Raw genomic sequence first — 12,334 nt, forward strand, 5'->3', positions numbered from 1 at the left:
ATAAATGAGGTGCATTATAAAACAGTTGTAAAATAATCCCCCTGCTCTGTGACCCCAAGTCTGACCTTGTACCTGTCAATGGGGCATCATCACTGAATGGGGGAGCTGTTAATGAGGCCCCACAGGGATTGGCTGTAGCCCCCTCACGTCTCAACTTTTTAATTAACGATCTGGAAGTAAGTATAAAATCACTGTGGCTAACACAGCTTGGAGGAGTGGTAAATAATGCTAATGATGGGGCCGTTGTATGGAGCAGCCTGGATAGTTTGGTAAACTGGGATTAGTAAAACAAATGCAGCCAAAAGCAAGGCCCTAAAGCTGGGAATGGAGACGGGTGGCCGCACCTAGAGCCTCGGGAACGGTAGCCTGGAAAGCAGTGACTAGGAGAAGGATTTATGTGTCACAGAGGACAAAGAGCTGAACACCGACTCCCATTGCTAATGTGATCCTGGGACGTAGAAACAGGGGAGCAGCCTTGGCTTCTTTGTGTATGTAATTAAATCAACTCTTCATTTCTTTAAGTAGCTCGTTGCTTGTTTGGGGGCTTTTCTGGGGGCACAGCTTCTGCTTTGGTTTTGGTTTTGTTTAAATTTCCCGCCGGTGAGGGTGATTGGCTCCTGGTTGTGCAATCGACTCAAAAAAAAAGATTTCAAGGGCTGCTGGCTACTTCCTCTGCTCAGGAAAGTGTGGCTGGACCATGGCTGCCGGGGACCTGGCCGAGAGCTTCCAGGACAAAGTGACTTGCTCCATCTGCCTGGAGTATTTCACAGACCCGGTGACCATTGAGTGTGGGCAGAACTTCTGCCGGGCCTGCCTCAGCCAGTGCTGGGGGGAGCCAGAGCCAAACTTCTCCTGCCTCCAGTGCAGAGAAACCGCCCTGCAGAGAGACCTGCATCCCCACGGGCAGCTGGGGAACCTGGCGGAGCGAGTGAAACGCCTGAGGCTGCAGGCGGGGCCAGAGCCCGAGGGGCAGAGAGTGGGTGACAGGCACCAGGAGGCTCTGAAACTCTCCTGCGAGGAGGATCAAACCCCCCTTTGCTTGGTGTGTGACCGATCCTGGGCGCACCGCACTCAGACGGTGGTTCCCATGGAGGAGGCTGCCCAGGAGCACAGGGTAGGGAACAGTTATCTGCATGGTTGGAGTTACAGGGGCAGCTTCTCTGCAGCTACAGAGCCCCCCCGTGTGTCTGACCAGCCCTGGGTTAGAGCCAGGGAGCTGCCTAATAACGGGATTGTTGTGCAGTGGGAATTTTTCATAATAGTTTGGATGAATATTGTGTGTGCCTCAGTGTCCCCTATGTGGTGCATGTTTAACACCCACAGACCCCCGTTGTCGTCAGCTGGGATCAAAGAGGGGGATCTGTGGAGCTTAATGGACGAGCCTCTACTGCGTGAGCTAAAAGACCTGTTCTCCTCTCCAAGACTGTAGGAGGTTCACACATCTTTAGTTGGTCTAGGTGCTGCTGAAGGGGGACAGAGCGGCACACCAAGCAGGCATGGGTTACACATGGTTAAGGCTATGAGTTTTTCACAGAGGTTGCAGAAGTCACGGAATCCGTGACTTCCAGAGACCTCTGTGACTTCAGCTCGTCGCTCCAAGCGAGCCCCCACAGCTGCCCAGCCACTGTGAGCGGTGTGGGGACCCCGCAGCTGAACTCCCCGTGGACAGGTCACGGGCTTCTGTGAATTTTTCTTTATTGCCCGTGACCTGCCCTGACTTTTACTAAAAATATCCCTGACAAAATCTTAGCCTTACCCATGGTTAAGTAGGTGAGAGGAGGGCGGAAAGGTGTTACTTGTAGAGACCCAGAGATACAGGCATGAGGGACAGCTGGCTGCCTGGGGCCCCAGGCCCATGGAGTGTCCCAGAAGACAATGGCCATTCCAATTGCCTGGACATTTGGCACCAAACAATAAATGACCATGGACGGCCCACCCTCCATGGGAAGCCAGCCAAGTGTGCCCAGCTGGAGGACAAAGGACTAGGCTGGGGTTCTAAGTGTGGGCAGCTGGAGGCAGGAGAGGAGCTTGTGGGCTCGGACGACAGAGGGGACAGAGGGCTCTGGGACTGACCCAGATGGACCTTTCCGTTCTCTGTGTTCACTAAGCACTGTCTGCGTTGTGTTCCAGACATGTCAAAAAACAGGGAGAGTCAATTATTTTTTATAAAGGTCCAAATTTCTTGGTCAAGGCATAGTCAAGGTCCAGACTTCAGAGAAAATAATACAAAATAATAACAATCTTGATCATAATAAAATAATAAAAAGATTTCAGGATCTGCTGGAAAGCAGCTGGTGGTCCAGACTTGGCCCACAGTCTGCCTGTTGACTGCCCCTGTAATATCCCCCCCTGCTTTTACAGTGCAGGTTGAGAGTCACTCCAGGGTAAGGAAGTGGGGTACATGGCTCCCTGGGAGCCTGCAAGTCTCCCTTGGGTGTCCAACTCAGGCGGACTTGCTGATGTGAAGCAGGGGTGTTGAAGGCTCTGAGATTCAGAGTCAGGAGGCGGTGAAGCCAAGTGACTTTCCTCATTGGAAAAAGTGTGACCTTAAGGGGGTTGCCACACTAAAGAGCTCCTCCCAGGGACTGTTCAAGAGCACCAGACCTATGGCAGGGAAACAGCCTGGAGATGATGGTGCTGGGCCGGAGCGGGCCAGGCCCAGCAGCTCTGCCGGGGAGCTACCTTGGAGCTGAGGTCACTTTTTCAGAGGGTTGGAGAAGGGGGACCTGCTCCCACAGCCTCACTCTGCTCAGTGATGATGTTATCGCTGGGCCCAAACCAGTGACCCCAAACCAGCCCCCAGAGCCATTGTCTGTTTGCAGGAGCAAATCCCGACCCGCCTGCAGCATCTGTGGGAGGAGACAGAAGAGCTCCTGGGCCTGAAATCCGACTGGGACAAGGAGAGGGAGAGGCTCCTGGTAGGTGCCCTGCCCTGCCCGGCCGCTTTGCACAGGGGTGTCAGCAACAGCAGCAGGGGGTCTCTGCGCTGCTTGGGGTCTGGGTCATTCAGAAGGTTAAAGGGTTTCCAGGGTCGCTACAGGGAGACAGGTCAGGGCCATTTTATCCAGTGCAGGGCAGACTCTGCTCTCAGGTACCTGGTGTACATCAGGAGTGAGCCCACCGAAGTCAGTGGGGTGAGGTCAGACTCCTCTGGGACCCTGGTGTTAGTTCCCACTGGGGTCAATGGGTTTACACCAGGGTAGCTGGGAGCAGCCTCTGGCTCTGTCTCTCTAGCGCTGGGAGGGGGGGCAGAGGGAGAGGCCAGTAAAACACTGAACAGGCGCAGATGTGGCAGGGGTCGGGGCAGAGCAGGGGGAGACTTTTGCTGATCCCAGGGTTCGAGTGTCAGACGTCCCAGTGATGCCATTGGGCAGTTTGGGAAGCACCATTTGCCACGACCTGGTCTGCACTTCACTCTGGTGCTGGGACAGTGGTGGGGACGGGCTGGGGGCTGGTGATTTTGGGTCACATTTTTATACTAGCAAAAGCTCTCGTGTAGCCACAGTTACTCTGGCAAAGAGATTGAATGAAACGCTCTGGGGAGCCCGGACAAGGCTTTGTACCATTTCCCAAGAGACCCGCTCTCCCCGTGTCCCTGCCCTGCCCCTGCGTCTCTCTGTGCACCCCAGAGGCAGACGGAAGTGGAGCGGCCGCTGGTGGTGTCCAAGTGCGAGGGGCTGCACCAGTTTCTGGCTGAACAGGAGCGCCTCCTCCTGGCCCGGCTGGGAGAGCTGGGCGAGGAGATTGGGAGGAGGAGGGAGGAAAATGCCACCCACCTGGGTGAGGAGATTTCCCGGCTCAGCGCCCTGATCACGGAGCTGGAGGGGAAGCGTCAGCAGCCGGTGCTGGAATTGCTGCAGGTGAGACAGTGTCGGATGCACCCAGAGCCCAGTGCAGGGAGGGGACGGCCCCTGAGTCACTCGGGCTGACAGGGTAACTCAGTGCAGGGAGCACGGCCCGGGGCGTCTTCAGGGCCAGGGGCCCAGGGCTGCAGAGAGACAGGAGTTTGGGCTGTCGGGGAGGTGCGGGGAGGCTGGTGAAAGGCTGTTCCAGCCCTGGGCTCAGCACAGAGGACCCGGCCGTCCCGTCCCTGCGGAACATCTGGTGTGAACGGGGCTCTGCTCCCTCTAGCACAGCCCTTCAGAGTCTCCACCCCACTGGGGGAGCAGCCTGTGGGGCCGGGCTGGGGGAGCAGAGTGACCCGTCTGGGGCAGGGGGCCGGCTGGGCCATGGCCACTGACTCTCTGCTCTGTCTCTCCTTCCCCTCTGGGGTGTCAGAAGTGCTGTGAGCAGATACACCCGGGCTCCGTCTGCCCCCACGCCTCGTTGTGCTGGGAAGAGACTCAGAGCCCAGGCAGCAGACCCAGCATCCCGACCGTGGGACGGTCTCACCCTCTGGATCCAGCCCCCCTCCATCCCCATAGCCCTGGGGCTGCTGCCGCTGTGTCTGTGTGACCCACCCTGGGAAGGGGAGTGCCCCACAGCTCTGGGCTGGACAACCCTCCCTGGGACCAGGCTGGCTTGGGGGATCATTAATGGGGCTGGGGGCCTGTCACCCCGAGGGCCCAGCTGGGACCTGGCCCCAGCTCTGTCATGGCCCAAAGCCTGTCCCGTGTGAGGGGGCCCAAGGGCCTGTGGGGAAAGAGCTGAGTGTCCCAGCCCAGGCCCTCGTGGGGCAGTGTCCCGGTCCCAGAACCCCCACCCCACGGGGAGTGACCAGGCCCCTTGGAGGCTGAGAGGAGAAGCTGAGGAGAAGCTGGGCCTGGAGAATGGGCCCCTCGCTAATCCCTGGGAGAAGCCCCTCCAGGCCCTTGTGGGGAATGTGGGGCTGGGCCAGGTGTGAGGGGAGCTGGCCCTGCCTGGGCTGGGTTTTCTCTCTGGATGGAGAGAGGCCCCCAGTCTCCAGGCCGGCTCCCCGGCAGATCGTGCAGGGGGTAAATTCCCTGGGCAGCAGAGGTCACGGCCCCGTTAGCCCTGCCTGTGGCCCAGCTCCCACCCACTCCCCATCTGGCTCTGGGGGGCAGGAACTTAGAGCAAAGGAGGGGGAGGAATAAACACGCTCGTGTCTCTGCAGGGATGAGAAGGCCATGTCTCCGCATCCGGTGCCCAAGTCCCCTGAGCTGGAAAAGAGAATCCGGGATTTCCCTCGAGAGAACAATCTCCAGGGGGCTGTGACGGGATTCCTGGGTAAGGGGCGCTGCTGGGGGTTTCTCTCATTGTATTTGAGCAGGCCAGGGGGAGGGATTTGGCCCAGCAGGTTGGGTTATTATCAGTTCCTGTGTGCCCGTATTACTCGTGGATCAGAGCTTCATTCAGAGCACTGTGACTGCCCAGCCCAGAGGGGCCCAGATCCTGGGAGAGCCCTTGGGGTCCCAGCTTCCCTGGCTGCTCAGAGCAGAGCCCAAAGGGGAAGATTTCAGGAGAGCAGATAATTCATAATCATGAATCTGTGCGCCCAGTGCTGTCTCCTGCTCTCTCCCTGGCTATCTGAGCGCAGGGGCTGATGCTCTTGGTTAACAGGAGACGTTATCACGGATTCTCAGCCTCCCTGACTGACACCAGCTGAGCCTCAGGGCCCTAGTTTTTAAGCACCTTGGGCCACACTTTCAATGGTATTTAGGTGTCTGGTGGGAACCTCCAAAGCACCTAACTCCTATGGACTTGCCTAACCTGCTTCAGCCCTTTTGAAAATCCCATTCTCCAGGCTGTTTCCCTGCCATAGGTCTGGTGCTCTTGAACAGTCCCTGGGAGGAGCTCTTTAGTGTGGAAACCCCTTAAGGTCACACTTTTTCCAGTGAGGAAAGTCACCTGGCTTCACCGCCTCCTGACTCTGAGTCTCAGAGCCTTCAGCACCCCTGCTTCACGTCAGCAAGTCCACCTGAGTTGGACACCCAAGGGCGACTTGTAGGCCCCCAGGGAGCCATGTACCCCCACTTCCTTACCCCGGAGTGACTCTCAACCAGCACTGTAAAAGCAGGGGGGTTATTACAGGGGCAGCCAACAGGCAGACCGCGGGCCAAAGCTGGGCCACCAGCTGCTTTCCAGCAGATCCTGAAATCTTTTGATTGTTTTATTACGATCAGGATTGTTACTAGTTTTTATTGTTTTCTCTGAAGTCTGGACCTTGACGATGCCTCGACCAAGGCATCTGGACCGGAATAAGAAGTAACGGGCTCCCCGCCCCCCAGCGGCCGTCCCGGGTCCGGGGGGTCAGGCAGGGAGCGCGGGAGCGGGGGGAGGAGCCCGGCCGGGCCCGGCAGCGCCGCCCCTCCGCCAGGTAGTCACGCGCCGGCCGCGAGAGGGGGCCGGGGTCGAGGCCGCCCTGAGCCGGCGGCGGGAGCGGGGCCAGCCACGGGGGGGGGGGGGCCGCAGCATAAAACCAGCGGCTTTGAATTCCCAACCCCCCCCCCACACACCCAGAGAGCCACAGAGAGGACCCCCCACACCCCTGACACACAGACCCAGAGACCGAGACCCCCCACACACAGAGACCCTGAGAGAGAGACCCCCCCACACACACCCCCCACACAGACCCAGAGACCCCCCCACACAGAGACCTTGAGAGAGAGACCCCCCCACACACCCCCCACACAGACCCAGAGACCCCCACACACACAGAGACCCAGAGACAGAGACACCCCCCCACACACACAGAGACCCTGAGAGAGAGACACCCCCCACACACACACCCCACACAGACCCAGAGACCCCCCCCACACAGAGACCCTGAGACAGAGACCCCCCCACACACACACCCCACACAGACCCAGAGACCCCCCCACACACAGAGACCCAGAGACAGAGACACCCCCCCACACACACACAGACCCAGAGACCCCCCCACACACACAGACCCAGAGACCCCCCACACACACACAGACCCAGAGACCCCCCCCACACAGAGACCCTGAGACAGAGACCCCCACACACACACACCCCACACAGACCCAGAGACCCCCCCCCACACACACAGAGACCCGCACACACGTCCTGTGAACCGGGAGTTCTCGGCTATTTTTTAAACCGCAGACAATTAGCAGCAAGATTTGAGGAGTCCCTGAACTAGTTAATGTCCAAGAATAACAATTACTGCAACCCAATCAAGTAATTTTCATAGTGTGTGTACATATAGACACACATACACACATATATTGGGGCTGTCAAGCGATTAAAAAAAATCACGATTAACTGTGCGGTTGTACAACAATAGAATACCATTTACTTTAAATATTTGGCATGCTTACATTTTCAAATATATTAATTTTAATTACAACACAATACGAAGTGTACAGTCCTCAATTTATATTTATTTTTGATTTCAAATATTTGTTCTGTAAAAAACAAAAAAATTGTAAAGATTCTTAAACCTTGGGCCGAGCGCTTTGCTGTTTTTAGAAATCTCACATTGGTACCTTCTTTGCGTTTTGTCAAATCTGCTGTGAAAGCGTTCTTAAAACGAATATGTGCTGGGTCATCTTCCAAGACTGCAGTAACATGAAACATGCAGAATGCAGGTAAAATAGAGCAGGAGACCTACAATTCTCCCCCCAAGGAGTACAGTCACAAATTTAATTGATGTATTATTTTTTTAACGAGCATCATCAGCATGGAAATATGTCCTCTGGAATGGTGGCCGAAGCATGAAGGGGCATACGAATGTTTAGCATATCTGGCATATCTTGCAACGCCGGCTACAAAAGTGCCATGGGAACGCCTGTTCTCACTTTCAGGTGACATTGTAAATAAGAAGCAGGCAACAGTATCTCCTGTCAGTTGTAAACAAACTTTTGTCTTAGCGATTGGCAGAATAAGAAGTAGGACTGAGTGGACTTGTAGGCGCTAAAGTTTTAAACTGTTTTGTTTTTGAGTGCAGTGATGCAATCAGAAAAAACCCAACTGCATTTGTTACACTTTCACAATAAAGAGTTTGCACTTCAGTACTTGTATGAGGTGAATTGAAAAATACTATTTTTTTTTGTTTTATCATTTTTACAGAGCATATATTTGTAATAAAAAAATAATAATATAAAGTGAGCACTCTGCACTTTGTGTTCTGTGTTGTAATTGAAATCAGTATTGAAAATGTATCAAAAAATATATAATAAATTGCAATTGGTATTCTATTGTTATAAGTGTGATTAATCGCGATTGATTTTTTTGAGTTAATCGTGTGAGATAACTGTGATTGACAGCCTTAACGTACATATATAAAATAATACCAAATCCTCAGAACACCAATATAATGGGGAAACTAATTCTTACCTTAAAATGACAAGTGATTTTATGTACTCATGTGGCACTTGTTGGCATTGCCCTAGCAACAAAGCTATTGAAACAGAAAAGCAGGCAGGGTGCAGCAGTGAGGCTGATGCCTAGCAGGGCTACCAGGGGAAAAAAAAATCTTTTCATTTTGCCTGTGCTCCTAAGAGGTTGAAAGTTACCTGAACCCCAAAGCATAAAAGTGGGAGTGGGGGCAGGTGCTTTGAAACTTCCATTCCCAGGATCGCCATGGCACATGGGTCATGAGAGACAGAGTCTACAGGCGCCAGGGCAGGGCTTGCAACTAAACTCCCATGTTTCCCTCAGGATTTTCAAACTACACTGGACCCTCACTAGAATGTGGGATTTGGGATCCATGCCAAATCCCGCATTCTAGCGGGTACTGCGTTAGAGTGGGGACCGCGTTACAATGAAAGTTAATGACCATTACTAAATTTGGGATCCGCAACCACGTTCTATCAGAATTTGTGTTATATAGACACGTGTTCTAGCGAGGGTCCGGTGTATAACTTTCAGGTTCTCGTCTCTGTCAACTCAGGCTATGTCTACCCTATAGCATTTACAGCGGCACAGCTGCAGTGGGCTAGCCCCTTGTTCTGTGTTTGGGAGTGGCAGGGATTCCTTCATGGTCTTTTTCCTCTTTCAGGTGCTTTCAAGGGTCATCATGGTGCACCTTGGTAAGTGCAGACAGGGCTTGTTAAGGGGTGCGTGCACACCATGTTGTACTGACAGACCCCAGTTTCTGCATCCCTCTAAATCAATCACAGTTAGTGGAGAATGTGCAGCCTTCACCGCTGAACTCTCTTAAGGGTTGGTAGAGCAAATCTGTCATCTTTATTGTAAATAAATTGCTGTAAGACCTCAATCTCCTGGCAAGGTACAGACTTCGATTGCATCATGAAGAATAATCTATTGTTGCTGCGTAAGGGAAGGTTACAGCAGTTTTCTTGATTTTTAAATGAAACCAAGCTTTTCTCTAAGGCCTTTGGAATTTTTTGGCTCGACGTCTATACGCATCTGTTTATAATCAAATCTATTGTGACACCTGTTGATCTTCCCTTCAGCTCATCTCCTTATGAAAAATGATCATGGAGGACACGTAGCTATCCGATTGGCTCTTGGTGGTTGTGCCAACAGACCCTTCTTCTGTATAGTGGCCGCATATAACAAGCGAGCACGGGGCAGCAAGTATTTGGAGCAAGTGGGCTGCTATGACCCACTCCCAAATAGCCACAATGAAAAGCTTGTTGGCTTGAACATCGAGAGAATCAAACACTGGATTGTTGTGGAGCACATGTCACAAAACCGGTTGAAAAACTTCTAGGTAACTCAGTGTGTTTTCCAATCTCAGCTATTTGCTTCAGAGTAACAGCCGTGTTAGTCTGTATTCGCAAAAAGAAAAGGAGTACTTGTGGCACCTTAGAGACTAACCAATTTATTTGAGCATGAGCTTTCGTGAGCTACAGCTCACTTCATCGGATGCATACCGTGGAAACTGCAGCAGACTTTATATACACACAGAGAATATGAAACAATACCTCCTCCCACCCCACTGTCCTGCTGGTAATAGCTTATCTAAAGTGATCATCAGGTTGGGCCATTTCCAGCACAAATCCAGGTTTTCTCACCCTCCACCCCCCCACACAAATTCACTCTCCTGCTGGTGATAGCCCATCCAAAGTGACAACTCTTTACACAATGTGCATGATAATCAAGTTGGGCCATTTCCTGCACAAATCCAGGTTCTCTCACCCCCTCACCCTCCTCCCAAAAACCACACACACAAACTCACTATCCTGCTGGTAATAGCTCATCCAAAGTGACCACTCTCCCTACAATGTGCATGATAATCAAGGTGGGCCATTTCCAGCACAAATCCAGGTTTTCTCACACCCTCCCCACCCCCATACACACACAAACTCACTCTCCTGCTGGTAATAGCTCATCCAAACTGACCACTCTCCAAGTTTAAATCCAAGTTAAACCAGAACATCTCGGGGGGGGGGGGGGGGGAGGAAAAAACAAGGGGAAATAGGCTACCTTGCATAATGACTTAGCCACTCCCAGTCTCTATTTAAGCCTAAATTAATAGTATCCAATTTGCAAATGAATTCCAATTCAGCAGTTTCTCGCTGGAGTCTGGATTTGAAGTTTGTTTGTTTTAAGATAGCGACCTTCATGTCTGTGATTGCGTGACCAGAGAGATTGAAGTGTTCTCCGACTGGTTTATGAATGTTATAATTCTTGACATCTGATTTGTGTCCATTTATTCTTTTACGTAGAGACTGTCCAGTTTGTCCAATGTAAATGGCAGAGGGGCATTGCTGGCACATGATGGCATATATCACATTGGTGGATGTGCAGGTGAACGAGCCTCTGATAGTGTGGCTGATGTTATTAGGCCCTGTGATGGTGTCCCCTGAATAGATATGTGGGCACAATTGGGAACGGGCTTTGTTGCAAGGATAAGTTCCTGGGTTAGTGGTTCTGTTGTGTGGTATGTGGTTGTTGGTGAGTATTTGCTTCAGGTTGCGGGGCTGTCTGTAGGCAAGGACTGGCCTGTCTCCCAAGATTTTTGCTTATTTCTCTTAAAAGACAATAGGTTTTCCTTGGTGATCCTCTGCATACTTGGAGTACCAAAGACTCTTTCTTCATTTCTTTGCATGAATCCTTGAGAATATGTATATATGCAATCACCCTTCTTTTGGCCACTGGAAATGGGATGTTTCAGAGTAGCAGCCTTGTTAGTCTGTATCCGGAAAAAGAACGGGAGGACTTGCGGCACCTTAGAGACTAACAAATTCAATTAAGCATAAGCTTTTGTGGGCTACAGCTCACTTCATCAGATGAATAGAATGGAACATACAGTAAGAAGATATATACACATACAGAGAATCATGAAAAGGTGGGAGTTGCCATACAAACTGTAAGAGGCTAATTTAGATGAGCTATAATTTGTTAGTCTCTAAGGTGTCACAAGTACTCCTGTTCTTTTTGAGGAAATGGGAACGGGTCTCATTTATGGAGACGCTGAGCTGGCCGAGACAGCAGTAAAAGGCACTTTAAGCCACTAGAGGGTTAGTGAGACAGACAATTACTCTCACTTCTTAAAAGTCTCATTAACTATTGGAACAGTTGACCGAGGGTTGTCGTGAATTCTCCATCACTGACAATTTAACTTGAGATTGCATGTTTTTCTGAAATATATATGCTAAGAATTATTTTGGGGAAGTTCTATAACATGTGTTATATAGGATGTCAGACGAGATAATCACAGCACTCCCTTTTAGCCTTTGAATCTGTGAGTTTAGAACAGTCATATTGCAACTCCAGCTATAAATATCAATAATCTTTCTTTCAGGTCTTTCTGGATTTTTCCCATTGCATCCTATGACAATCACAAATGCAGAAAGATTAAGGAAGAGAAGAGCCTTGAAAGCCATAACAGCTTCTGAGGAAGAAACTCCAGGTGACTGATAACATCTAACTGAACTGAATTACTCAAAAGATTACTGTACAGACAACGATCAGAACAGTGTGCCAACTAAAAAGGACAATATATTTACTACAGGCAAAGAAATGATAGTGGATGTGAATTATTTCATAAGAACATTAAAGTATTTTGAAGCTTTAGGAGTCCTCAGACAAGGATTCTGATGGTCCTCATTTGTTAATTACTTCTTATTTTGCACAAATTACTAATCTTTCATGTTTGTCAAACTGCAATTACTTAGGCCCAGATCCACCAAGGTAAAATTTAGGCTCCTAAATTCCACTGAAATCCAATGGAAGTCAAGAACCAAAATACCTTTGTGGATCTGGGCCTTCCAGATTACAGCATTCATACAAACTGAATACAAACTCCCGTTTTCTAAATAGCTCTATTGTGGAGGTAGAGAGAGCGTTACTGACTGTCGTAAGAGTCTAATGTATAGGAAGTTGTGCTGGATCAACGAACAGGTGAGGATGCACCTGGAGGCTTCCTTCTAAACGTCACCTTACCATTACTTAAGACAAGCCACAGTTGGTTTTTAATTTTACAGTGAACTATTTC

The 12,334-nt window shown here is 50.9% G+C and overlaps 1 long non-coding RNA gene across 1 annotated transcript; it reads left to right on the top strand.

The window, feature by feature from the left end:
- Positions 1-6,222: 6,222 nt before the first annotated feature.
- LOC142068370 (uncharacterized) lies at positions 6,223-11,913 on the top strand. The gene is made up of 3 exons (XR_012664476.1): positions 6,223-6,277; positions 8,927-8,957; positions 11,642-11,913. It is a non-coding gene; the product is annotated as an uncharacterized LOC142068370 (long non-coding RNA).
- The last annotated feature ends 421 nt before the right edge of the window (positions 11,914-12,334 follow it).

The sequence above is a fragment of the Caretta caretta genome, chromosome 11, assembly GCF_965140235.1.
Source record: "Caretta caretta isolate rCarCar2 chromosome 11, rCarCar1.hap1, whole genome shotgun sequence".
Taxonomy (NCBI): domain Eukaryota; kingdom Metazoa; phylum Chordata; order Testudines; family Cheloniidae; genus Caretta; species Caretta caretta.